Raw genomic sequence first — 27,578 nt, forward strand, 5'->3', positions numbered from 1 at the left:
CTAACGTTCGATTGTGTCTCATAGGGAGTTTGACGCAGGGCCTCAGTGGAAAACAGGCCCTCGGCGGCTGAAACAAAAGACGAAGAAGGCATCCACATGCACATGATTCAGGAGTGTTATACAAAGAAACCACGCAAGATGACGAGGTGGTCCAGCGGTTAAGGCGGTGGAAGGCTAATACATTGTGCTCGACATGCACTGGAAGCTTTAGCGCCACTGAGAGCCCACCGGACCAGACAGGCCCAACCTGTTTACGATGGGTAACGGTGAGCCGTAATTGCGCTGCAGTTTAATGATACCCGTCTTGAGGACATATTTACAAAACAACAAGCCTTCTGGCTCTGGCGCTCAATCATCAGCAGACACCTTTTTGACGAGAAACAAAACCTAAACGAAACAAGGATACTTTTTTCAACAATACTCTAAGCCTCCAGAGAGGCTAGCAAAAATTGCCAAAGCTGACTGTATTTCAAGTCATCCTGGCGGGGTATTGGGTAAAGTTTTCAACCAGCAATGATCGCGCCTCGGATAAACCTCATAGGCTACAATATTGCCTCTGCGAAAGAATGCCGGCGACGGTCGTGACCTTTTCAGGCACCTACGTGGATGTGAACCGACAAGGTGGTAGCAAGCTTTAAACTGCCGCACAAACAGTCTCCTGGCACGGGTTGCTGCACCGTGTTTCTACGGAACAGATTAGAGGTGTGTAAAAGACGGCTCATTCACTATTCCCTCTGTGCTCAAAACAGCCTGCTGAAAGCACAGCAGCAGCAGCTGAAAAGGTCCGCAGCATGGCCTCTCTCAGTCAGCAAGGGGGCGGGGAGGCCGAGTGGTTAAGGCGATGGACTGCTAATCCCATCCTTGTCGTTCGGTTCCTTTAGCACTGGACCTTAATCTAGGTCCTGGGGACCCCATGCTGAACTTTTTGTGTGTCCTCCTTATCTAACACACTCAGTTCAGTTCTTTGAGTTCTCTACTAATGAGCTGATGATCTGAATCGGGAGTGCTAAATAAAAGGCGCCACGTAATATGACGAGGTGGCCGAGTGGTTAAGGCGATGGACTGCTAATCCATTGTGCTCTGCACGCGTGGGTTCGAATCCCATCCTCGTCGTTCGGTACATTTAGCAGTGATCCTCGTTCCTGGGGACCCCACTCTGCAATTTTTGTGTGTCTTCCCTATCTGACACACTCAGTTCAGTTTATTGATACCTGCCGCAAAGTCTTGAGAACATATTGACAAAACAACAAGTCTTCTGGCTCCGGCACGCTACGATCGGTGGACACCTCTTTGACGAGGACCAACAACCAGCCACGCCAATAAAAGGAAACAAAACGAAGCAAGACTATCTTTCTCAACAAGCCTCCAGAGAGATTGGCAAAAATTGCCGATGCTGACTGTATTTCAAGTCATCCCGGTGGGGTATTGACTTTGTGGACTTTTGCATCTACATTAATATTAGTCTGTTTCTTCTTATTCTGAGGTCACCGTAGCCACCAGATCCATTCTGTATTCCGATCTGATGGTCACTACAGTCCCCCGGTTCCAGTCCGTACCAAGAGCAGATGGTGGATCAGCACCTTCAGCCGAATGTCAGCGGATACTATGTCAACTAGATGAGCCCCAGAGACAGATCATCAGTAAAGAAGGCATCCACATGCCACAGCAAACTACTCGAGCTGGTGAAAATGTTCACCAAACACCCGCCGCTGAATTCTTTTAAAACAAGCCAGCTTATTGAAGGTGCACAAGATAAACGCCCTGAGAAAGCTGTGCCTCGCAACCCTAAGAATGGCATAGGCGTCAGTGGACACCTGACGCGCGTGCAAAACTCCGGCATTTCACACGTCCCTGGGTGGGCTCGAACCATCAACCTTTCGGTTAACAGCCGAACGCGCTAACCGATTGCGCCACAGAGACAGCCGCTGCTGCTTGCTGCCGCCGGATCACCGGTGTAAAAGAAAGGGTTAGGGTTAGTGATAGGGATTAAAATCGCTCGCACTAACAGCGACATCTGTTTTGAAAGATGTTTCCGGAGCTCGCAAAATCCGCTCAGCCTGCGCGGCGAATGGGCACGCTGGAGCCCGCCACCCTTTTGGGAAGAAAGAGAGTCAACTGAGCCGCCCAACGTGGGGCTCGAACCCACGACCCTGAGATTAAGAGTCTCATGCTCTACCGACTGAGCTAGCCGGGCTGGTCGTGGGCTTCTTCACCGGGTCGGACCCAGTTTTCATCGGCCCCCAAATTACACAGGCGAAACGGAGGCTCTCGCGTTGTGCGAGACTGTCGAGCCCTCCCCGTGGGTAGGGCTTAGAGCAGGCTTAGAGTTTTCTTCTGTCGGTTTTGACCCAATCTGTTTTTGGGAAGCGCAGTTTGACCCAGCAGTGCGGACCAACAACACGTTCTGTTTTGCCGCGTGAAGGCGGGTCAATGCTTTGGACAGCGTATGGTTGAGATGTGATTTTCCACCAATTTGGGGCACCTTTCTTAAGGAAATCAAGGATGATTTCATGGGAAATGGCAAACTGCTGTAGCGTTTGGCTAACAAGCCAAAGCTACAAAGGATGTACCGGTGCCCCGTCGTCCGAGCAGAATCCACATTCGGCCGTAATCGGAGGTTACTACTAACGTTCGATTGTGTCTCATAGGGAGTTTGACGCAGGGCCTCAGTGGAAAACAGGCCCTCGGCGGCTGAAACAAAAGACGAAGAAGGCATCCACATGCACATGATTCAGGAGTGTTATACAAAGAAACCACGCAAGATGACGAGGTGGTCCAGCGGTTAAGGCGGTGGAAGGCTAATACATTGTGCTCGACATGCACTGGAAGCTTTAGCGCCACTGAGAGCCCACCGGACCAGACAGGCCCAACCTGTTTACGATGGGTAACGGTGAGCCGTAATTGCGCTGCAGTTTAATGATACCCGTCTTGAGGACATATTTACAAAACAACAAGCCTTCTGGCTCTGGCGCTCAATCATCAGCAGACACCTTTTTGACGAGAAACAAAACCTAAACGAAACAAGGATACTTTTTCTCAACAATACTCTAAGCCTCCAGAGAGGCTAGCAAAAATTGCCAAAGCTGACTGTATTTCAAGTCATCCTGGCGGGGTATTGGGTAAAGTTTTCAACCAGCAATGATCGCGCCTCGGATAAACCTCATAGGCTACAATATTGCCTCTGCGAAAGAATGCCGGCGACGGTCGTGACCTTTTCAGGCACCTACGTGGATGTGAACCGACAAGGTGGTAGCAAGCTTTAAACTGCCGCACAAACAGTCTCCTGGCACGGGTTGCTGCACCGTGTTTCTACGGAACAGATTAGAGGTGTGTAAAAGACGGCTCATTCACTATTCCCTCTGTGCTCAAAACAGCCTGCTGAAAGCACAGCAGCAGCAGCTGAAAAGGTCCGCAGCATGGCCTCTCTCAGTCAGCAAGGGGGCGGGGAGGCCGAGTGGTTAAGGCGATGGACTGCTAATCCATTGTGCTCTGCACGCGTGTGTTCGAATCCCATCCTCGTCGTTCGGTACGTTTAGCAGTGATCCTCGTTCCTGGGGACCCCACTCTGCAATTTTTGTGTGTCTTCCCTATCTGACACACTCAGTTCAGTTTATTGATACCTGCCGCAAAGTCTTGAGAACATATTGACAAAACAACAAGTCTTCTGGCTCCGGCACACTACGATCGGTGGACACCTCTTTGACGAGGACCAACAACCAGCCACGCCAATAAAAGGAAACAAAACGAAGCAAGACTATCTTTCTCAACAAGCCTCCAGAGAGATTGGCAAAAATTGCCGATGCTGACTGTATTTCAAGTCATCCCGGTGGGGTATTGACTTTGTGGACTTTTGCATCTACATTAATATTAGTCTGTTTCTTCTTATTCTGAGGTCACCGTAGCCACCAGATCCATTCTGTATTCCGATCTGATGGTCACTACAGTCCCCCGGTTCCAGTCCGTACCAAGAGCAGATGGTGGATCAGCACCTTCAGCCGAATGTCAGCGGATACTATGTCAACTAGATGAGCCCCAGAGACAGATCATCAGTAAAGAAGGCATCCACATGCCACAGCAAACTACTCGAGCTGGTGAAAATGTTCACCAAACACCCGCCGCTGAATTCTTTTAAAACAAGCCAGCTTATTGAAGGTGCACAAGATAAACGCCCTGAGAAAGCTGTGCCTCGCAACCCTAAGAATGGCATAGGCGTCAGTGGACACCTGACGCGCGTGCAAAACTCCGGCATTTCACACGTCCCTGGGTGGGCTCGAACCACCAACCTTTCGGTTAACAGCCGAACGCGCTAACCGATTGCGCCACAGAGACAGCCGCTGCTGCTTGCTGCCGCCGGATCACCGGTGTAAAAGAAAGGGTTAGGGTTAGTGATAGGGATTAAAATCGCTCGCACTAACAGCGACATCTGTTTTGAAAGATGTTTCCGGAGCTCGCAAAATCCGCTCAGCCTGCGCGGCGAATGGGCACGCTGGAGCCCGCCACCCTTTTGGGAAGAAAGAGAGTCAACTGAGCCGCCCAACGTGGGGCTCGAACCCACGACCCTGAGATTAAGAGTCTCATGCTCTACCGACTGAGCTAGCCGGGCTGGTCGTGGGCTTCTTCACCGGGTCGGACCCAGTTTTCATCGGCCCCCAAATTACACAGGCGAAACGGAGGCTCTCGCGTTGTGCGAGACTGTCGAGCCCTCCCCGTGGGTAGGGCTTAGAGCAGGCTTAGAGTTTTCTTCTGTCGGTTTTGACCCAATCTGTTTTTGGGAAGCGCAGTTTGACCCAGCAGTGCGGGCCAACAACACGTTCTGTTTTGCCGCGTGAAGGCGGGTCAATGCTTTGGACAGCGTATGGTTGAGATGTGATTTTCCACCAATTTGGGGCACCTTTCTTAAGGAAATCAAGGATGATTTCATGGGAAATGGCAAACTGCTGTAGCGTTTGGCTAACAAGCCAAAGCTACAAAGGATGTACCGGTGCCCCGTCGTCCGAGCAGAATCCACATTCGGCCGTAATCGGAGGTTACTACTAACGTTCGATTGTGTCTCATAGGGAGTTTGACGCAGGGCCTCAGTGGAAAACAGGCCCTCGGCGGCTGAAACAAAAGACGAAGAAGGCATCCACATGCACATGATTCAGGAGTGTTATACAAAGAAACCACGCAAGATGACGAGGTGGTCCAGCGGTTAAGGCGGTGGAAGGCTAATACATTGTGCTCGACATGCACTGGAAGCTTTAGCGCCACTGAGAGCCCACCGGACCAGACAGGCCCAACCTGTTTACGATGGGTAACGGTGAGCCGTAATTGCGCTGCAGTTTAATGATACCCGTCTTGAGGACATATTTACAAAACAACAAGCCTTCTGGCTCTGGCGCTCAATCATCAGCAGACACCTTTTTGACGAGAAACAAAACCTAAACGAAACAAGGATACTTTTTCTCAACAATACTCTAAGCCTCCAGAGAGGCTAGCAAAAATTGCCAAAGCTGACTGTATTTCAAGTCATCCTGGCGGGGTATTGGGTAAAGTTTTCAACCAGCAATGATCGCGCCTCGGATAAACCTCATAGGCTACAATATTGCCTCTGCGAAAGAATGCCGGCGACGGTCGTGACCTTTTCAGGCACCTACGTGGATGTGAACCGACAAGGTGGTAGCAAGCTTTAAACTGCCGCACAAACAGTCTCCTGGCACGGGTTGCTGCACCGTGTTTCTACGGAACAGATTAGAGGTGTGTAAAAGACGGCTCATTCACTATTCCCTCTGTGCTCAAAACAGCCTGCTGAAAGCACAGCAGCAGCAGCTGAAAAGGTCCGCAGCATGGCCTCTCTCAGTCAGCAAGGGGGCGGGGAGGCCGAGTGGTTAAGGCGATGGACTGCTAATCCATTGTGCTCTGCACGCGTGTGTTCGAATCCCATCCTCGTCGTTCGGTACGTTTAGCAGTGATCCTCGTTCCTGGGGACCCCACTCTGCAATTTTTGTGTGTCTTCCCTATCTGACACACTCAGTTCAGTTTATTGATACCTGCCGCAAAGTCTTGAGAACATATTGACAAAACAACAAGTCTTCTGGCTCCGGCACACTACGATCGGTGGACACCTCTTTGACGAGGACCAACAACCAGCCACGCCAATAAAAGGAAACAAAACGAAGCAAGACTATCTTTCTCAACAAGCCTCCAGAGAGATTGGCAAAAATTGCCGATGCTGACTGTATTTCAAGTCATCCCGGTGGGGTATTGACTTTGTGGACTTTTGCATCTACATTAATATTAGTCTGTTTCTTCTTATTCTGAGGTCACCGTAGCCACCAGATCCATTCTGTATTCCGATCTGATGGTCACTACAGTCCCCCGGTTCCAGTCCGTACCAAGAGCAGATGGTGGATCAGCACCTTCAGCCGAATGTCAGCGGATACTATGTCAACTAGATGAGCCCCAGAGACAGATCATCAGTAAAGAAGGCATCCACATGCCACAGCAAACTACTCGAGCTGGTGAAAATGTTCACCAAACACCCGCCGCTGAATTCTTTTAAAACAAGCCAGCTTATTGAAGGTGCACAAGATAAACGCCCTGAGAAAGCTGTGCCTCGCAACCCTAAGAATGGCATAGGCGTCAGTGGACACCTGACGCGCGTGCAAAACTCCGGCATTTCACACGTCCCTGGGTGGGCTCGAACCACCAACCTTTCGGTTAACAGCCGAACGCGCTAACCGATTGCGCCACAGAGACAGCCGCTGCTGCTTGCTGCCGCCGGATCACCGGTGTAAAAGAAAGGGTTAGGGTTAGTGATAGGGATTAAAATCGCTCGCACTAACAGCGACATCTGTTTTGAAAGATGTTTCCGGAGCTCGCAAAATCCGCTCAGCCTGCGCGGCGAATGGGCACGCTGGAGCCCGCCACCCTTTTGGGAAGAAAGAGAGTCAACTGAGCCGCCCAACGTGGGGCTCGAACCCACGACCCTGAGATTAAGAGTCTCATGCTCTACCGACTGAGCTAGCCGGGCTGGTCGTGGGCTTCTTCACCGGGTCGGACCCAGTTTTCATCGGCCCCCAAATTACACAGGCGAAACGGAGGCTCTCGCGTTGTGCGAGACTGTCGAGCCCTCCCCGTGGGTAGGGCTTAGAGCAGGCTTAGAGTTTTCTTCTGTCGGTTTTGACCCAATCTGTTTTTGGGAAGCGCAGTTTGACCCAGCAGTGCGGGCCAACAACACGTTCTGTTTTGCCGCGTGAAGGCGGGTCAATGCTTTGGACAGCGTATGGTTGAGATGTGATTTTCCACCAATTTGGGGCACCTTTCTTAAGGAAATCAAGGATGATTTCATGGGAAATGGCAAACTGCTGTAGCGTTTGGCTAACAAGCCAAAGCTACAAAGGATGTACCGGTGCCCCGTCGTCCGAGCAGAATCCACATTCGGCCGTAATCGGAGGTTACTACTAACGTTCGATTGTGTCTCATAGGGAGTTTGACGCAGGGCCTCAGTGGAAAACAGGCCCTCGGCGGCTGAAACAAAAGACGAAGAAGGCATCCACATGCACATGATTCAGGAGTGTTATACAAAGAAACCACGCAAGATGACGAGGTGGTCCAGCGGTTAAGGCGGTGGAAGGCTAATACATTGTGCTCGACATGCACTGGAAGCTTTAGCGCCACTGAGAGCCCACCGGACCAGACAGGCCCAACCTGTTTACGATGGGTAACGGTGAGCCGTAATTGCGCTGCAGTTTAATGATACCCGTCTTGAGGACATATTTACAAAACAACAAGCCTTCTGGCTCTGGCGCTCAATCATCAGCAGACACCTTTTTGACGAGAAACAAAACCTAAACGAAACAAGGATACTTTTTCTCAACAATACTCTAAGCCTCCAGAGAGGCTAGCAAAAATTGCCAAAGCTGACTGTATTTCAAGTCATCCTGGCGGGGTATTGGGTAAAGTTTTCAACCAGCAATGATCGCGCCTCGGATAAACCTCATAGGCTACAATATTGCCTCTGCGAAAGAATGCCGGCGACGGTCGTGACCTTTTCAGGCACCTACGTGGATGTGAACCGACAAGGTGGTAGCAAGCTTTAAACTGCCGCACAAACAGTCTCCTGGCACGGGTTGCTGCACCGTGTTTCTACGGAACAGATTAGAGGTGTGTAAAAGACGGCTCATTCACTATTCCCTCTGTGCTCAAAACAGCCTGCTGAAAGCACAGCAGCAGCAGCTGAAAAGGTCCGCAGCATGGCCTCTCTCAGTCAGCAAGGGGGCGGGGAGGCCGAGTGGTTAAGGCGATGGACTGCTAATCCCATCCTTGTCGTTCGGTTCCTTTAGCACTGGACCTTAATCTAGGTCCTGGGGACCCCATGCTGAACTTTTTGTGTGTCCTCCTTATCTAACACACTCAGTTCAGTTCTTTGAGTTCTCTACTAATGAGCTGATGATCTGAATCGGGAGTGCTAAATAAAAGGCGCCACGTAATATGACGAGGTGGCCGAGTGGTTAAGGCGATGGACTGCTAATCCATTGTGCTCTGCACGCGTGTGTTCGAATCCCATCCTCGTCGTTCGGTACGTTTAGCAGTGATCCTCGTTCCAGGGGACCCCACTCTGCAATTTTTGTGTGTCTTCCCTATCTGACACACTCAGTTCAGTTTATTGATACCTGCCGCAAAGTCTTGAGAACATATTGACAAAACAACAAGTCTTCTGGCTCCGGCACACTACGATCGGTGGACACCTCTTTGACGAGGACCAACAACCAGCCACGCCAATAAAAGGAAACAAAACGAAGCAAGACTATCTTTCTCAACAAGCCTCCAGAGAGATTGGCAAAAATTGCCGATGCTGACTGTATTTCAAGTCATCCCGGTGGGGTATTGACTTTGTGGACTTTTGCATCTACATTAATATTAGTCTGTTTCTTCTTATTCTGAGGTCACCGTAGCCACCAGATCCATTCTGTATTCCGATCTGATGGTCACTACAGTCCCCCGGTTCCAGTCCGTACCAAGAGCAGATGGTGGATCAGCACCTTCAGCCGAATGTCAGCGGATACTATGTCAACTAGATGAGCCCCAGAGACAGATCATCAGTAAAGAAGGCATCCACATGCCACAGCAAACTACTCGAGCTGGTGAAAATGTTCACCAAACACCCGCCGCTGAATTCTTTTAAAACAAGCCAGCTTATTGAAGGTGCACAAGATAAACGCCCTGAGAAAGCTGTGCCTCGCAACCCTAAGAATGGCATAGGCGTCAGTGGACACCTGACGCGCGTGCAAAACTCCGGCATTTCACACGTCCCTGGGTGGGCTCGAACCACCAACCTTTCGGTTAACAGCCGAACGCGCTAACCGATTGCGCCACAGAGACAGCCGCTGCTGCTTGCTGCCGCCGGATCACCGGTGTAAAAGAAAGGGTTAGGGTTAGTGATAGGGATTAAAATCGCTCGCACTAACAGCGACATCTGTTTTGAAAGATGTTTCCGGAGCTCGCAAAATCCGCTCAGCCTGCGCGGCGAATGGGCACGCTGGAGCCCGCCACCCTTTTGGGAAGAAAGAGAGTCAACTGAGCCGCCCAACGTGGGGCTCGAACCCACGACCCTGAGATTAAGAGTCTCATGCTCTACCGACTGAGCTAGCCGGGCTGGTCGTGGGCTTCTTCACCGGGTCGGACCCAGTTTTCATCGGCCCCCAAATTACACAGGCGAAACGGAGGCTCTCGCGTTGTGCGAGACTGTCGAGCCCTCCCCGTGGGTAGGGCTTAGAGCAGGCTTAGAGTTTTCTTCTGTCGGTTTTGACCCAATCTGTTTTTGGGAAGCGCAGTTTGACCCAGCAGTGCGGGCCAACAACACGTTCTGTTTTGCCGCGTGAAGGCGGGTCAATGCTTTGGACAGCGTATGGTTGAGATGTGATTTTCCACCAATTTGGGGCACCTTTCTTAAGGAAATCAAGGATGATTTCATGGGAAATGGCAAACTGCTGTAGCGTTTGGCTAACAAGCCAAAGCTACAAAGGATGTACCGGTGCCCCGTCGTCCGAGCAGAATCCACATTCGGCCGTAATCGGAGGTTACTACTAACGTTCGATTGTGTCTCATAGGGAGTTTGACGCAGGGCCTCAGTGGAAAACAGGCCCTCGGCGGCTGAAACAAAAGACGAAGAAGGCATCCACATGCACATGATTCAGGAGTGTTATACAAAGAAACCACGCAAGATGACGAGGTGGTCCAGCGGTTAAGGCGGTGGAAGGCTAATACATTGTGCTCGACATGCACTGGAAGCTTTAGCGCCACTGAGAGCCCACCGGACCAGACAGGCCCAACCTGTTTACGATGGGTAACGGTGAGCCGTAATTGCGCTGCAGTTTAATGATACCCGTCTTGAGGACATATTTACAAAACAACAAGCCTTCTGGCTCTGGCGCTCAATCATCAGCAGACACCTTTTTGACGAGAAACAAAACCTAAACGAAACAAGGATACTTTTTCTCAACAATACTCTAAGCCTCCAGAGAGGCTAGCAAAAATTGCCAAAGCTGACTGTATTTCAAGTCATCCTGGCGGGGTATTGGGTAAAGTTTTCAACCAGCAATGATCGCGTCTTGGATAAACCTCATAGGCTACAATATTGCCTCTGCGAAAGAATGCCGGCGACGGTCGTGACCTTTTCAGGCACCTACGTGGATGTGAACCGACAAGGTGGTAGCAAGCTTTAAACTGCCGCACAAACAGTCTCCTGGCACGGGTTGCTGCACCGTGTTTCTACGGAACAGATTAGAGGTGTGTAAAAGACGGCTCATTCACTATTCCCTCTGTGCTCAAAACAGCCTGCTGAAAGCACAGCAGCAGCAGCTGAAAAGGTCCGCAGCATGGCCTCTCTCAGTCAGCAAGGGGGCGGGGAGGCCGAGTGGTTAAGGCGATGGACTGCTAATCCCATCCTTGTCGTTCGGTTCCTTTAGCACTGGACCTTAATCTAGGTCCTGGGGACCCCATGCTGAACTTTTTGTGTGTCCTCCTTATCTAACACACTCAGTTCAGTTCTTTGAGTTCTCTACTAATGAGCTGATGATCTGAATCGGGAGTGCTAAATAAAAGGCGCCACGTAATATGACGAGGTGGCCGAGTGGTTAAGGCGATGGACTGCTAATCCATTGTGCTCTGCACGCGTGTGTTCGAATCCCATCCTCGTCGTTCGGTACGTTTAGCAGTGATCCTCGTTCCTGGGGACCCCACTCTGCAATTTTTGTGTGTCTTCCCTATCTGACACACTCAGTTCAGTTTATTGATACCTGCCGCAAAGTCTTGAGAACATATTGACAAAACAACAAGTCTTCTGGCTCCGGCACGCTACGATCGGTGGACACCTCTTTGACGAGGACCAACAACCAGCCACGCCAATAAAAGGAAACAAAACGAAGCAAGACTATCTTTCTCAACAAGCCTCCAGAGAGATTGGCAAAAATTGCCGATGCTGACTGTATTTCAAGTCATCCCGGTGGGGTATTGACTTTGTGGACTTTTGCATCTACATTAATATTAGTCTGTTTCTTCTTATTCTGAGGTCACCGTAGCCACCAGATCCATTCTGTATTCCGATCTGATGGTCACTACAGTCCCCCGGTTCCAGTCCGTACCAAGAGCAGATGGTGGATCAGCACCTTCAGCCGAATGTCAGCGGATACTATGTCAACTAGATGAGCCCCAGAGACAGATCATCAGTAAAGAAGGCATCCACATGCCACAGCAAACTACTCGAGCTGGTGAAAATGTTCACCAAACACCCGCCGCTGAATTCTTTTAAAACAAGCCAGCTTATTGAAGGTGCACAAGATAAACGCCCTGAGAAAGCTGTGCCTCGCAACCCTAAGAATGGCATAGGCGTCAGTGGACACCTGACGCGCGTGCAAAACTCCGGCATTTCACACGTCCCTGGGTGGGCTCGAACCACCAACCTTTCGGTTAACAGCCGAACGCGCTAACCGATTGCGCCAAAGCTGGGGAACAATAGTCTGTTAAGGGGGGGGAAGAAAAGGAAGGAGGGGGGAGAAGGGGGAAAAGAGAAAAAGAAAGAAAAGAGAGAGAGAAAAGAAAAAAACGAGGAGAAAAGAAGTGAAAGGGAATTTTATCTCTTTGTCCTTTAAAGCAATGTTTTTGGAGTGTATATTTACAATAAATTATCTGAAAAAAAAAATGTTTTCTCTACTTTCCTGTATATTTATATGGGAGTAAGGATGATCACAAGCTTCCCAGTTCATATTACAGTGTTGCCATACATTGAAGTGTTTACTGAATGTTTTATTTATCAGTAATTATCACATAAATGATGTCCAAATGAATGAAATCATTTTTGAAATGACAAATTAATATTTTATAAGATTTATATTACTGATTATTGATATTTTATTCAAAGTTTTTGCACTTTAAATATATTTCGGCTGTAGTTATGTTCTAAAACTTACATATATTACATATCAGCTTTAGCAGGAGCACTCTGAGCGCCTGAAGTTGAAAAAAAAAATAAACTCTGAGCGGAAAAATGCCCAACCTCAGCTCTACCAGCTGAGCTATCGAAGGCACGGATCTGTGAGGTCCCAACCTCGGCCTATTATATTTCTGCAGCTCGACTGCTGGCCAAAAAATGGCTTTCGACGCAGAAAGACGTGCGGACCGTTTTGAAGAGGCAAGCAAAGAGGAGCCCGCCTTCCAATACCGGGAGTCGAACCCGGGCACGCCTGGGTGAAAACCAGGAATCCTGACTGGTAGCAAAAAGGAGCCCGCCTTCCCATACCGGGAGTCGAACCCGGGCTGCCTGGGTGAAAACCAGGAATCCTGACTGGAAGCAAAAAGGAGCCCGCCTTCCCATACCGGGAGTCGAACCCAGGCTGCCTGGGTGAAAACCAGGAAGCCTGACCACTAGACCATATGGAAACAGGTCAGTGAAAGCCTTGTCTGTGTAAAAAAAAAAAAAGATTTTAAACTGCATTACGCAAAAATTTGGATTAGGCGGCGATCACACCGAACACGTTTTTGCCGTTGGAGGCGCCTCTTTTGAATGGTTTTCTGGTGGCAGTGTGCGTTCTGCATGCTGTTTATGCGCCACTGGCGCCTCACGTTTTTGCAGGAGCGCTCTGAGCGCCTGAAGTTGAAAAAAAAAATCAACTCTGAGCGGAAAAATGCCCAACGTCATTCGCGTTCTTTTCCATTGTCCAATCGATTGAATGGAGAGGCGGGTCTTCTGTTGTGGTGACGAAAGTTTACCGTTGCTTAAAAAGTCCGGAGACTGCAAGAAATGGAGGAGAAACCTTTGGTGTCTATTGTGGGTAACCCGGAGCTGTATTATTTATGTTTCTGCTAATATGACAGTTTACTTAACAGCAAAAACTAAGATTTTAGAGCACTCGCGCTATAATCCTTTGATTTGACTGACAGGACAGCTGTTTTTGTCGTTGCTTAAAACTAAAATACGCGTTTGGTGTTTTTATTTAAACCTAAATAAGTTCGTCTACCAGCTGAGCTATCGAAGGCACGGGTCTGTGGGGTCCCAACCTCGGCCTATTATGTTTCTACAGCTCGACTGCTGGCCAAAAAATGGCTTTCGACGCAGAAAGACGTGAGGCCCGTTTTGAAGAGGCAAGCAAAGAGAAGCCCACCTTCCCATACCGGGAGTCGAAAACCAGGAATCCTGACCGCTAGACCATATGGGAACTGCTTAGTGATAGCCTTGTCCGGGTAAGAAAAAAAGATTCGAAAAATACTCATGCCATGCATTTGAAAAAACAAGCGTGGTCTTGCATTGTAACCCGTTATCTCAAGGAAAAACAGCCTATTGCCGATCTGTCAAGGTTCAGAAATGAAAAAAGCATGAGATTAACGATGAAACTGAGACACGCTTTTAACCGGGTAAGTTGCTGATTTTTGGCTAGTTCGGATTTAATTTCGTGTCCAACTTTTCCTCAGAGACCGGGTGGCACGTAGGAATAGGGCAACATTTCGGCAAGCCCGTGACATCAAAACCATACTGCATTACGCAAAAAGCAGAGAGGGAACCAGCCAGGAGTCGAACCTAGAATCTTCTGATCCGTAGTCAGACACGTTATCCATTGCGCCACTGGCCCACCGTCTAGGGTACTTCGTGCTTGCGCCCGACTTGTTGGTTTTCGACGTGACAGAAGCATGTATTGCTGTCTGCTTGTTCTCATTTTATTAGCAGGCCCGCGTCAGATATGCTCTTCCCTGTTGGTCTAGTGGTTAGGATTCGGCACTCTCACCGCTGCGGCCCGGGTTCGATTCCCGGTCAGGCAATGCGCTTTTTCCCCCCTCCCCCCAACGGCGAACTGTGAAATCAAGCTCTGTTGGCCGCTTTCAGATGCCCCCCCCCCCCCCCAAAAAAAAGGTGGGCACGTGAAAAACTACCTCCTTCGAGCCGGAGTCAAACCAGCAACCTAAGGATGTCCAACTCTCCTGCCTACAGTCCTCCGCTCTACCAGCTGAGCTATCGAAGGTACGGGTCTGTGGGGTCCCAACCTCGGCCTATTAAAAATTTGGATTAGGCGGCGATCACACCGAACGCGTTTTTGCCGTTGGAGGCGCCTGTTTTGAATGGTTTTCTGTTGGCAGTGAGCGCTCTGCGCGCTGTTTATGCGCCCCCGGCGCCTCACGTTTTTGCAGCAGCGCTCTGAGTGCCTGAAGTTGAAAAAAAAAAAAAACTCTGAGCGGAAAAATGCCCAACGTCATTCGCGTTCTTTTCCATTGTCCAATCGATTGAATGGAGAGGCGGGTCTTCTGTTGTGGTGACGAAAGTTTACCGTTGCTTAAAGTAATTGATGTCTTTGTTGATTACTTAACAACACTCTGAAACACCCCCCAACTTTCACTGTAAAACACCTGTGACAAAATCTCACTGACAGAAAACCTTTGCGTAGAGGCCATTTTCGACTGAGAGAGCAATTCAATTGACAGTGGTTCTCGCAATACTACAGGTATGGTTGTGTTAGTTTTTTTTTTAGTTTTTTATTATACTTAACATATAAAATTATAGTGTATATTATAAAATCATAGCAAGCAAGGAGTCGAACCTAGAATCTTCTGATCCGTAGTCAGACGCGTTATCCATTTTTTTTTTTTTTTTTATTAAGAAATTTCAAACATTAAAAATACAATAAAAGTAAAAGTTTTTCATAAACAAAACATTTTCACTGCACATTCCTTATACATACATTCAGAATTCCAGAATCTTCTGTCAGTTTCCACATCAAATCTTTTAAGGCACAACAAACGTGGGAAGAAAAAAAAAAAAAACTGTTATTGTAAACCCAAATAATTTAATCAGAAAATAAATACAATCATTTTCACATTTAATCGTTTTCACGTTCTGGCAGCGTCCACAAAAGATCCTTTAAAACTTGATAAACTTGAAGTGTAAAGACATGATAAAATTCATTCAATCTGTTTTCACATTTAAAATACCCATGCAGTGTTTTAATGTACAGTTCTGTTTTTCTTTTAAACAAAGTCCAAACATCTAAAACCACTTTTTCATTTTTAGCCACATTTCTTCTTTCCCATATTGCACTTTTCATTAAACTTATCCATAAGTTTATTAACTTTTTGTTTTTTCCCTTCTTTTCCCATCCAAACATCATCACTCTGTCCCATTCCATTACATTTTCGTCCCACCCCTCTGTCAAACCTTTAACCACTTCTTTACATTTCTTTAAAAATCCCTCCAATTCTTTACAGTATAAAAACGTGTAAAATCCATTCCACTTCTTTTTGGCACACTTTACAATCAATCTTATATAAAACAGAGTCAGTGAAAATCACTTTATGTCTTATAAAATAGTCTAAACATTCCAACTTTATCTCCACACATTTCCCTCTCATGTTTCTCCATATACATTCTTTCTTTAAATCTTTGAATTTTCTTTCCCAGTACTTATTTACAATCGGTTCTTTAAACAAATCATCTCTAAAAACAGCATATAAGATCCTGACAGTACAATCTTTAAACACATGCAGATTTTCCCCCACTCTTACAGAAATGTTTTTGTCTTTTGAGTCTTCTTCTGCATTGTTAACTCTTTCAATCCATTCTTTAGGTATTGCATTCTTTATATCTTCATACTTATTTTCTAATTCCTGTACATTGTATTCTTCCTTTGCTTCCTCCATCGTGTCCACAATATATTGTGTACTTAAAAAAACCTTCTTTAAATTCATATAAGACATCTCTTATTTTTGTGATACCTACTCCCATCCATTTCCTAAAAAACAGTTCTTTCCCTTGTTTTAAAACGTTTTGATTTAAAAACAAAGGTTGGTTTAAAATTGCTTCTCTTCCGCGTGGTTCATACTCAATTTTTTATAAAAACTTTCCCCATGCGCTAAACATTTCTCGGTAAAAATTTGGTAGTCCTTCAGTCATCCACATTTTAGTTTTCATCCACAATACGTCGTCTCCCATTTTAAAATCCCCACATTTGTTCAAAAAGTATATCATTGTTTTCTTCCATTCTGTTTTATTCTCTTCGTTTAAGTATTTTTTTACAACTTTCACTCTTAAAGCATTTTTCCGCTGCTCCACGTCCATTAAATTCAAACCTCCCTTTTCCACCTCTCCTAGAATCGTATTATATGCAATTCTTGGCGGTTTTCCGTCCCATAAAAAATTCATAACACATTTCTTCAGCCTCTTTTCAATCCACACCGGTATATCAATAACATATAAAACATACCATACTTTAGATATCATTAAGACATTCCATATTAAATCCTTTCCCTTCAAGTTTAGTGCTCTCATTTTCCAAAAGTTTAACCTCCGCTCTATCTCCATTATCAGCTGATCCCACATTTCGTCTCTTGTTTTCTTTTCATTTTTCCCCATTAAAATTCCTAAAATCTTCATTTCCTCCACTTCTTTAAAATCAAAACAATCTGTTACAACCATAGCTTTGCCAAATCTCATATACACTGTCTTATCCTCGTTTACTTTACTTCCTGATCCTCTACAGTATTCATTCAAAGCTTTCATGACCTCTTTAACACTTTCCTTCGTTTTAACTATAATTGTCGTGTCATCAGCATATTGAAAGATTTTCCCCTCTACCTCTTTATTTTCGATTTCTATTCCTATTATTCCTTTCTTCTGTTTTATTAATAGTCCCAGCGGTTCTGCCACGAGTGAATACAATAGAGCCGAAAGCGGACACCCTTGTCTAATCGATCTTGTAATTTTAAAACAATCTGTTAAAAAACCATTACATTTAATCTTTGTTAACGCACCTTTATATAAAATCTCAATCCATTTAGAAAAAATCTCTCCAAAACCAAATTCCCTTAAAACATCAAATAAATACTCATGCTCAACCCTATCAAAAGCCTTTTCAAAATCCACACTAATTATATACCCCTCTTCTTTCTTTTCTTTCATGTACCATATCATATCCCTTATACTCATTGTTATATCCACAATGTCTCTTCCTTTGACTCCATATGCTTGGTTTGTCGTAATTATACTCGGTATTACTCCCTTTAATCTGTTTGCTAAAACCTTTGCTAAAATTTTAAGATCCGTGTTTTGCATCGTAATAGGTCTAAAATTTTTAAAATCTACTTTTTCCCCTTTTCTTTTATATATCAATTTCATTAACCCCATCCCTGTTCTTTCATTAATTTCTTCTTTTTCAAAAATCTCTTTAAAAACCCCATTTAAAATCATTGTTAAAACTCCCTTAAAACATACATAAAACTCAGCTCCCAATCCATCTATTCCTGGGCTTTTCCTTTTATTCAGTTCTCCTATTGCTCTTTCGATCTCCTCTTCTCTAATTTCTTGATCACACTCTTCTTTATCTTTCTCGTTTACTTTCGTTTTTATCAGCTTTAACAGTTTCTCTTCTTCCTCTTTTTCTACTCCTCTTGCACTAAACAAATCCTCATAGAAATACCTTATTTCCTCTAAGATCTTATCATTTGCTTCTACAATTTCTCCATTTTTTCCCCTTATTTCTTTTATTGTTTCAGCTTTTCCTCTCTTTTTTCTCCCTCTACCACATATTTTGCTTTGCTCCTAAGCCTTGCTCCTTCATATTTATTTTCTTCTATTTCTTTCAGTTTCTCTTCCATTTCTTTTATCTTTTCTATATCTTTGATATCCTTTTTCAATTCCGTTTCCATACTCTCTTTTATTTCTCTTTCTTTAAACCTTTTACACTTCTGTGTTAAACTACAATATTTTATAGAGAACTTTTTTATTAGAAATTTTACGTTTTCCCACCATATTCTTTTATCCTCTTAATACAATTTGTTTTCATTTCTTTCTCTATAATTTCTTTAACTCTCAATACATAACCTTCATCTTTTAAAATCTGTGTATTTAAAATCCAAACTCCCGGTCCTTGTTGCTTTTTACCCCCGTCCAAGCTAAAAAATAAAAACTTATGGTCACTGAAACTGGTTTCCTCGTACTTAATCTTTTCGATAAGATTCTCCATTCTTCTTTTGCATAAAATATAGTCGATTCTAGTTTGGCATACAAAATTCCCTACTATTTGTCTCCTTGAAAATTCCTTTTTTCTTTCATTTCTTTCTCTCCAAACATCTATTATATTATTTTCTTCCATTAGAATTTTTAAATCATTCCTCCCCATATCTCCTTTAAAAACCATTCCTTCTGCCATATCTTGTTTACTAAAAACAGTATTAAAATCTCCCATCATTATTATTTCCTTGTACTTGTTTACAATATTTCTTAAAACATAAAAAAACTCTTTTTTTTCTTTTCCTTCTCCAGGTGCATGTACATTTACTAAACACAAAATTTTCCCCTCATATTTCATCTCTATCATTAAACATTTACCTATTGAATCCTTATACACAATTTTACTTTCTTTAAACACATCATCCTTCATTAAAAAAGCAACACCTCTCCCAGATCTCCCATCTCCATTGTTATATAAAACTCCTCCATCCCACCTCTTCTTAATATCAAACATCACATTTTGATTCCAGTTTGTTTCTTGTAAGGCAATAATATCTTGGTATTTGCATTTTTCTTGTACTCTCGTAAATTTACCCATATCCATCAGTCCTCTTGCATTAAAACTAACACAATTTAAAACCATTAAAAGATAAAAGAAAAATAAATAAATTAAATCACTTAAAAAAACCATATCATTAGTCCATTTCACTTGCCTCTTTTAATACTTCATATCTGTTCTTCCCTAACTCTTTGTTCATAAGACTTTTCCTTATTCCTTCTAAGTTTGGTTTTACCTTGAGTTTACGCCTTCTTCTATTTGTGATCGCTGTTCTTTTCTCTTTTCCTTCACATGTACTGTTTGAGTCCTCTTTTCCTTCCTTCACTTTTTCCAGTCTTTCAGATGAATCCACTTGTTCCAGTAGTCCTTCCTCCTGCTCCGTTTGCTCTGAATTTCCTTTATCCTCTTTATTTTGGATCTCCTTTAACTGTTCATTGTTTTCTTGTTCCTCCATCATACTCTCTGTGTTCCCATCAGTAGTTCTTTTATCTTCAATCTCTGTCACCCCTTGTAAATTATCATCGCTTGGTTTTTCCATCTCTATCGGCTCTCCATAACTTTCGTTTATTTCCTCTCCCTCCTCACTCCGTTCTGGCACAGCGTCATCTTCCCCCACCAACGCGTTGTCTCGTTCATGCACCTGCCCGTTCATATGAGTCACGTCTTGCTCAAACCAGCATTCGCATTTAGTTAAAACTTTTTGGCAATCCGGGCATCTCACCGCGTTACACTCTCTCGCAAAATGTCCTCTCTCCTCACATTTATAGCACTTAAAGTCAGGGCAGTCTTTCATGATATGTTCAGGGCTCATACACAGCCGACAGGTTTTAATCTGATGGCTGTGCATCACCCTGAAATACTGAAACCCTTCAGCTGTATCTAGCTTTGTGCTATATGGGAGAGAGGCAACCTCCTTAGGAAAACGAGACTTAATAAATCTCGTTCCATCTTCAATGGTCGTGCCCGGATACACTCGTCTTTTGATGCCCGAAATAGGGGTAACTCCCCACCCTTCCAATTTTTCTAAAATCTCTCGATCGTCTATATAAACAGGCAGGTGCATGAACGAAACAACATAGTCTCTATTTTGGAGCCTTTTAACTTCACACATCGTGTCCTTGATTTTTAATCCTTCCACCAACGCCTCCACGTCTTCCACGTTTTCTACAGTCACTTCATATTCTTTGTTTTGCTTTGGTCTTACCGCTAAAATGTTTCCTTTTCCAATCCTTTCCGTCACTGCTTTTATGATGTCCTCCGCCCTCGCGTTCACATTCGAAATATCCACACTCACTGTAGCTTCTTTTAAATAATCCATCTTTGTCCTGTTAATCCTTTTATGACCATCCATTGTATTCCCGTCTCGTCGTCTTCTTTCAGATCCGTGTCCGTCAACCTCTCGCGTTCCTCCAGCCGTATCCATGTCTGTTACCATGCGTCCGTCCGCCGTTATGCACCCAAACGAAAACAAACAAACGAAAAAAAAAATGTGCTTAAACACACAAAAACAAAAATAAAACGTTCCCCCCCAACAGCATATGCTGTAGGGAGGAAAAAATTAGAAAAAAAAATGTAAAGACTTTACAAATAACGCTTATAACGCCAAAACAAAACAAAAATTAACACAAAATGGAGGAGAGCCTTCCTCTCCCTACTGCAGCCAAACACTTCCTGGTAACTCACTATCGCCCTCTGGGGTCCAATGCGTTATCCATTGCGCCACTGGCCCACCGCCTGGGGGTCCTCGTGCTTGCAGCCCGACTCGTTGGTTTTCGACGTGACAGAAGCCTGTATTGCTGTCTGCTTGTTCTCATGTTATTAGCAGGCCAGCATTAGATCGGCTCTTCCCTGGTGGTCTAGTGGTTAGGATTCGGCGCTCTCACCGCCGCGGCCTGGGTTCGATTCCCGGTCAGGGAAAGCTCTTTTGCCCCCCCTCCCCCCCAATGGCGGACTGTGAAATCAAGCTCTGTTGGCCGCTTTCAGAAGGCCGGCCCCCCCCAAAAAGGTGGGCACGTGAAAAACAACCTCCTTCGAGCCGGAGTCGAACCAGCGACCTAAGGATTGCCAACGTTCCTCCTACAGTCCTCCGCTCTACCAGCTGAGCTATCGAAGGCGCAGGTCTGTGGGGTCACAAGCTCGGCCTATTAGGTTTCTGCAGCCCGACTGCTGGCCAAAAAACGGCTTTCGACGCAGGAAGACGTGTGGCCCTTTTTCGTAGAGGGAAGCACAGAGGAGCCCACCTTCCAATACCGGGAGTTGAACCCGGGCCACCTAGGTGAAAACCAGGAATCCTGGCGGTAGACCATATGGGAACTGGTCAGCGGAAGCCTTGTCAGGGTAAAAAAAAGATTCCAAAAATACTCACGCCACGCATTCGAAAAAACAAGTGTGGTCTTGCATTGTGACCGTTATCTCAAGGAAAAACAGCCTATCGCCCGTCTGTCAAGGTACAGAAATGAAAAAATCATGAGATTAACAATGAAACTGAGACGCGGTTTTAACCGGGTAAGTTGCTGATTATTGGCTAGTTCGGATTTCATTTCGTGGGAACTGGTCAGCGGAAGCCTTGTCCGGGTAAAAAAAAAGATTCCAAAAATACTCACGCCACGCATTCGAAAAAACAAGCGTGGTCTTGCATTGTAACCGTTATCTCCTGACCGGTAGCAAAGAGGAGCCCGCCTTCCCATACCGGGAGTCGAACCCAGGCCGCCTGGGTGAAAACCAGGAATCTTGACCGGTAGCAAAGAGGAGCCCGCCTTCCCATACCGGGAGTCGAACCCGGGCCGCCTGGGTGAAAACCAGGAATCCTGACCGCTAGACCATAAGAGAACTGGTCAGCGGAAGCCTTGTCCTGGTAAAAAAAAGATTCCAAAAATACTCACGCCACGCATTTGAAAAAACAAGCATGGTCTTACATTGTAACCGTTATCTCAAGGAAAAACAGCCTATCGTCGGTCTGTCAAGGTACAGAAATGAAAAAATCATGAGATTAACAATGAAACTGAGACGCGGTTTTAACCGGATAAGTTGCTGATTATTGGCTAGTTCGGATTTCATTTCATGGGAACTGGTCAGCGGAAGCCTTGTCCGGGTAAAAAAAAAAGATTCCAAAAATACTCACGCCACGCATTCGAAAAAACAAGCGTGGTCTTGCATTGTAACCGTTATCTCCTGACCGGTAGCAAAGAGGAGCCCGCCTTCCCATACCGGGAGTCGAACCCAGGCCGCCTGGGTGAAAACCAGGAATCCTGACCGGTAGCAAAGAGGAGCCCGCCTTCCCATACCGGGAGTCGAACCCGGGCCGCCTGGCCCCGCGCGGCAGCCGAGAATAGTTTAGCTAAACGGCCCTAAACCGTTTCCCATTCATTCTCAATGGTAGTGCTAAACCACTACGGATGCAATATTCTTTTGTCCACTAACGCTCTAGTGGCACTCTTCCGTGTTTCGTCACCCCAGGAAGTTTGAAGTCGCCATTTTCATACTGACTCGGAGCGTGAAATACAGTTCAGTGAAGATCTGCCTCGTTCAGTTTATTCAGCACATCTATCAAAGGTAAGTTACTGTATTTATATATATTACCTTATAGGTTACGTTTTTGGTGCTGTTAATAATGATGTCCAGTTAGTTGTTGAGCGAAAACGCCCGCTTCGCTCCATTGGTCGTTACTAAACTTTACGACTGCGGTAAAGTTGGTTTTATATTCGCACATTCGGACTTCCGTGTTCAATAACTCTGTTAATCTGCATAAAAAAAAGGCTATTTTTGGTCAAATATCATTACCCAATATTATGAGCACAAACTACAACGCATTTTTCTGCAGAAGTCGGCGTTTTAAAGAAGCTGATAAACACGCTTACCTCTATGGAGTGTCGTGACGTCATCGCTCATCTGAGGGACCATCTACAAATTACGTTTCCATTACGGCAGCCTGCTAACAATTCACTGTCCATGGTACTAAAGTCATCAGCGAACATGACATCAAAGATTTTAAATAGTTACATTTTAAATAGCTGAAACAAATCCATTAACATTAACAACATTTTAAACAATAATAAATGTAAATGTATTTTGTAATTTTCTCATTATAATTTTTTAATTGTACTAACTGTAGTGTCACACGGTGTATCAGGAGTGTTCATTATCTTGATCTTGTCTGTTACAATGAGTTATTTATTCATTTGCTTGGTCAGACACATAACTGGTGTAACACGACAGTGTACTCAAGTAAAAACACCCCATAAGGTGGCAGGTGTTGTCCAGCAAATGCGATATTCATATTTTGTTCTCAATTTATTATAAAACCTACTCAGCTGTGGATGCACAAATACAATAATGAAGAAACATTTATGCTTTATATATATTATATTAGTCATGGAATCCCCGACAGCCCTCTGTAACTGGAGCGGTTAGCCAAGCCTGGTTGTACGAGGGTAGCAGACAGTGCTAAATTCCCTCAAACGAAAGCAAAAGGAATTGAAGACATGGCAAACTATTCAAATGTGTTTTGCAGCATTCAGCAATGTAGCTAATCACAGACACAGAGATCTCTATGAACTAAGATTAGTGACCTTGTCCAACAGCTCATCAGAATTCTCGACCGTGAATCCGACTCGAGCCTGTCTTTTTTTCCCCTTTTCCCAAAACAACTTAGGCCTATACTAATAATAGTTTCAGCTATTAAAATAGTTCAGTTTTTTTATGCATTGGCAATGTGATTATATATCTAGTGTCGTTTTTTATTAAGTAAATTTAGAAAAACGTTTGGAGCATTTTTGTTTGTTAAATATAATTTTGTATAATAAATATAAATATAATAATAATATATAGGGGAGAGCGGGGCACAATAACTTTTTGAATTTCGCGGTTTATGTAAATCCACTTGGTGTTCAGAGTAAAACTTTTATCCACATTATTTTCACACTTGTCTAGTACAAATATATCGCTTTGTTTCATATTTACAGTGTATACGTTTTTCGTTATTTACCTCAAAAGAAAGGAAGTGAAACGTGACAACATGCCCCGTAGGTGGGGTACATTGTAACATCTGAGGGGCACGTTGTAACACGACCATATGACAGCTTAAAATGTCATCTGATCGAATGAAAAAAAATATATACACAACAAACTAAAATATTTTGTCAGTAAAATATACGTGTTAACTTTTTCAAATGAAGTAATGACGTTTTTAAAAAAATAAAAATGATCTAATTTTGGAGTTTGACAATGAACACATCGCAACAATGCTTGGAACGGCCCTGATCGCAACACACAGCTGTACAGTAGTTCAAAACAATGTGGACAAATAGATGAAACACATTTAGACATTCAGAAAAACACACACAGCTCTCATAGAACACCAGCCAAATAAACCAGCCAAAATGCTTTACATTTCTTGAAATAATAACTTCTGAACATTAAACATTGATTGTCAGCCTTTATTCACCTGTTTCTTGTGGTTTCTTATCAAAACCCATAAAAGTAAATAGTGTAAATTACACCGCTAATGTCATAGAATAGCATAGTTTAATAACGGCGGGGCATATTGTCACACAGTGTTACAATATTATTCCCCATCTGCAGGAATATAAAACAGGTAAGGGAATCTAGGTGGTTCGTGGTCTTTTTGCAATTCAAATAAGTTGCCATTGGACGCATAGTTGGTGCGTGGGCTCGCGTGCAGTTCGTGGACGACACGAGCCGCTTATTTCAATGGTGGCGTGGACGTTTTGCGAAAAAGCAGGTAAGTCCATCAAATTGGCCATAGGCTCCGTACGGACGCCTCTGGGGGCACCCTTGCACCACGAGGAAGGACACGAAAGGCCTTTGGGTGCCCCTAACCACCTATTCTTCACCACAGTCTTCCTCAGTGACACGGAACGCCTATTTCGCCCACTAACCACCTATTCTTCACCATAGCCTTCCTCAGTGACACGGAACGCCTATTTCGCCCACTAACCACCTATTCTTCACCACAGTCTTCCTCAGTGACACGGAACGCCTATTTTGACCCCTAACCACCTAAACTTGACCAAAGTCTTCCTCAGTGACACGGAACGCCTATTTTGACCCCTAACCACCTAAACTTGACCAAAGTCTTCCTCAGTGACACGGAACGCCTATTTTGACCCCTAACCACCTAAACTTGACCAAAGTCTTCCTCAGTGCCACGAAATGCCTATTTTGACCCCTAACCACCTAAACTTGACCAAAGTCTTCCTCAGTGACACGGAACGCCTATTTTGACCCCTAACCACCTAAACTTGACCAAAGTCTTCCTCAGTGCCACGAAATGCCTATTTTGACCCCTAACCACCTAAACTTGACCAAAGTCTTCCTAAGTGCCACGAAATGCCTATTTTGACCCCTAACCACCTAAACTTGACCAAAGTCTTCCTCAGTGCCACGGAACGCCTATTTCGCCCACTAACCACCTATTCTTCACCACAGCCTTCCCCAGTGACACGGAACGCCTATTTCGCCCACTAACCACCTATTCTTCACCACAGTCTTCCTCAGTGCCACGGAACGCCTATTTTGACCCCTAACCACCTAAACTTGACCATAGTCTTCCTCAGTGCCACGGAACGCCTATTTTGACCCCTAACCACCTAATCTTGACCAAAGTCTTCCTCAGTGCCACGGAACGCCTATTTTGACCCCTAACCACCTAATCTTGACCATAGTCTTCCTCAGTGCCACGGAACGCCTATTTTGACCCCTAACCACCTAATCTTGACCATAGTCTTCCTCAGTGCCACGGAACGCCTATTTTGAGTTTGAGATCTGCCCAATTGGCCGAAACTCATGCCCCCCGACCACGAACCACCTGTGAAATTTCCATTGAATAAGTTGCAAGTGGGACGTTGGGTATTCAGGGGTCAAAAGGTCACAGGACTTCAAAATTTGGTACAACAGTAGCCCAGGGGCCCCCGACTTGGGGGTCAGAGTTTCAGAATTCTAGGTCACTTCTAAGCATGTGTTTCTGCAGTTCAGCGTGACAGAAAGGTCCGATCGCCCCGAAATTGGCACACGGGTCACGCCGCGGCCCCCCGGGACAGCGTCCGGAGTTCCGTGTCCGTATCTGCCCGATTGGCCGAAGCCCACTACCCCTGACCACGAACCACCTATGAAATTTCCATTGAATAAGTTGCAAGTGGGATGCTGGGTATTCAGGGGTCAAAAGGTCACAGGACATCAAAATTTGGTACGGTGGTAGCCTAGGGGCCCTTCACTCTGGGGCGAGAGTTTCGGGATTCTAGGTCACTTCTAAGCATGTGTTTCTGCAGTTCAGCGGGACAGAAAGGTCCGATCGCCCCGAAATTGGCACACGGGTCACGCCGCGGCCCCCCGGGACGGCTTCCGGAGTTCCGTGTCCATATCTGCCCAATTGGCCGAAACTCATGCCCCCCGACCACGAACCACCTGTGAAATTTCCATTGAATAAGTTGCAAGTGGGACGTTGGGTATTCAGGGGTCAAAAGGTCACAGGACATCAAAATTTGGTACAGTGGTAGCCTAGGGGCCCCCGACTCTGGGGCCAGAGTTTCGCGATTCTAGATCCCTTCTAAGCATGTGTTTTTGCAGTTCAAAAAACTTTTCACATCAGCAAAGTTCATTCAAGAGGGTCTTAAAAGATATGTGTAGAAGGAGGCCTATGTATGAGATTTTATGCCAAAGATGCAAAAAGTACTTTTCGTTCAGGGTAGATGCTTGTCTGCACTATATGGTGTTCAGGGAGCCCAATGCTACTAGGATGTGAAGTTTGGGGCCCATAGGACCCCCCGGAGCTGGACGGGGGTCGCTGACACGTGTAACTTATCCCATTCATTTTGTAGGTGTTTTGCGGGCAGCAGGACACAAAGGTCCGATCGCCCCGAAATCGGCACACGGGTCACGCCACGGCCCCCCGGGATGGTGTCCGGAGTTCCGTGTCCGTATCTGCCCGATTGGCCGAAACCCATCCCCCCCCGACCACGAACCACCTGTGAAATTTCCATTGAATAAGTTGCAAGTGGGACGTTGGGTATACAAGGGTCAAAAGGTCACAGGACATCAAAATTTGGTACGGGGGTAGCCTAGGGGCCCTTGACTCTGGGGCCAGAGTTTCGGGATTCTTGATCCCTTCTAAGCACGTGTTTCTGCAGTTCAGTGGAACAGAAAGCTCAGATCGCCCCGAAATCGGCACTAGGGTCACGTCGCGGCCCCCCGGGACGGCTTCCGGAGTTCCGCGTCCGTATCTGCCCAATTGGCCGAAACTCATGCCCCCTGACCACGAACCACCTGTGAAATTTCCATTGAATAAGTTGCAAGTGGGACGTTGGATATACAAGGGTCAAAAGGTCACAGTACATCAAAATTTGGTATGGTGGTAGCCTAGGGGCCCCCGACTCTGGGGCCAGAGTTTCGGGATTCTAGATCCCTTCTAAGCATGTGTTTTTGCAGTTCAAAAAACTTTTCACATCAGCAAAGTTCATTCAAGAGGGTCTTAAAAGATATGTGTAGAAGGAGGCCTATGTATGAGATTTTATGCCAAAGATGCAAAAAGTACTT

The 27,578-nt window shown here is 45.5% G+C and overlaps 1 protein-coding gene and 18 non-coding genes across 19 annotated transcripts in view; 3 read left to right on the forward strand and 16 right to left on the reverse strand.

Moving 5' to 3' along the window:
* The window catches only part of LOC141340567 (uncharacterized), a 286,821-nt gene that overhangs the window by 46,763 nt on the left and 212,480 nt on the right, over window positions 1-27,578 (forward strand). The gene's annotated exons all lie outside the window — the stretch shown is intronic.
* On the reverse strand, window positions 428-568 carry LOC141283635 (U4 spliceosomal RNA). Its single transcript, XR_012338184.1, has one exon. It is a non-coding gene; the product is annotated as a U4 spliceosomal RNA (small nuclear RNA).
* trnas-gcu (transfer RNA serine (anticodon GCU)) lies at window positions 1,032-1,113 on the forward strand. Its single transcript has one exon. It is a non-coding gene; the product is annotated as a tRNA-Ser (tRNA).
* trnan-guu (transfer RNA asparagine (anticodon GUU)) lies at window positions 1,847-1,920 on the reverse strand. The gene has a single exon. It is a non-coding gene; the product is annotated as a tRNA-Asn (tRNA).
* Window positions 2,122-2,194, reverse strand: trnak-cuu (transfer RNA lysine (anticodon CUU)). The gene has a single exon. It is a non-coding gene; the product is annotated as a tRNA-Lys (tRNA).
* Window positions 3,053-3,193, reverse strand: LOC141283649 (U4 spliceosomal RNA). Its single transcript, XR_012338186.1, has one exon. It is a non-coding gene; the product is annotated as a U4 spliceosomal RNA (small nuclear RNA).
* trnan-guu (transfer RNA asparagine (anticodon GUU)) lies at window positions 4,256-4,329 on the reverse strand. Its single transcript has one exon. It is a non-coding gene; the product is annotated as a tRNA-Asn (tRNA).
* On the reverse strand, window positions 4,531-4,603 carry trnak-cuu (transfer RNA lysine (anticodon CUU)). Its single transcript has one exon. It is a non-coding gene; the product is annotated as a tRNA-Lys (tRNA).
* On the reverse strand, window positions 5,462-5,602 carry LOC141283655 (U4 spliceosomal RNA). The gene has a single exon (XR_012338187.1). It is a non-coding gene; the product is annotated as a U4 spliceosomal RNA (small nuclear RNA).
* On the reverse strand, window positions 6,665-6,738 carry trnan-guu (transfer RNA asparagine (anticodon GUU)). Its single transcript has one exon. It is a non-coding gene; the product is annotated as a tRNA-Asn (tRNA).
* Window positions 6,940-7,012, reverse strand: trnak-cuu (transfer RNA lysine (anticodon CUU)). The gene has a single exon. It is a non-coding gene; the product is annotated as a tRNA-Lys (tRNA).
* On the reverse strand, window positions 7,871-8,011 carry LOC141283663 (U4 spliceosomal RNA). The gene has a single exon (XR_012338188.1). It is a non-coding gene; the product is annotated as a U4 spliceosomal RNA (small nuclear RNA).
* Window positions 9,290-9,363, reverse strand: trnan-guu (transfer RNA asparagine (anticodon GUU)). Its single transcript has one exon. It is a non-coding gene; the product is annotated as a tRNA-Asn (tRNA).
* trnak-cuu (transfer RNA lysine (anticodon CUU)) lies at window positions 9,565-9,637 on the reverse strand. Its single transcript has one exon. It is a non-coding gene; the product is annotated as a tRNA-Lys (tRNA).
* LOC141285281 (U4 spliceosomal RNA) lies at window positions 10,496-10,636 on the reverse strand. The gene has a single exon (XR_012338578.1). It is a non-coding gene; the product is annotated as a U4 spliceosomal RNA (small nuclear RNA).
* Window positions 14,033-14,105, reverse strand: trnar-acg (transfer RNA arginine (anticodon ACG)). The gene has a single exon. It is a non-coding gene; the product is annotated as a tRNA-Arg (tRNA).
* Window positions 20,874-20,945, forward strand: trnae-cuc (transfer RNA glutamic acid (anticodon CUC)). The gene has a single exon. It is a non-coding gene; the product is annotated as a tRNA-Glu (tRNA).
* On the reverse strand, window positions 21,055-21,141 carry trnay-gua (transfer RNA tyrosine (anticodon GUA)). Its single transcript is given in 2 exon segments — window positions 21,055-21,090; window positions 21,105-21,141. It is a non-coding gene; the product is annotated as a tRNA-Tyr (tRNA).
* Window positions 21,786-21,857, reverse strand: trnae-uuc (transfer RNA glutamic acid (anticodon UUC)). The gene has a single exon. It is a non-coding gene; the product is annotated as a tRNA-Glu (tRNA).

Source organism: Garra rufa, chromosome 1 (genome assembly GCF_049309525.1).
Source record: "Garra rufa chromosome 1, GarRuf1.0, whole genome shotgun sequence".
Lineage (NCBI taxonomy): Eukaryota > Metazoa > Chordata > Actinopteri > Cypriniformes > Cyprinidae > Garra > Garra rufa.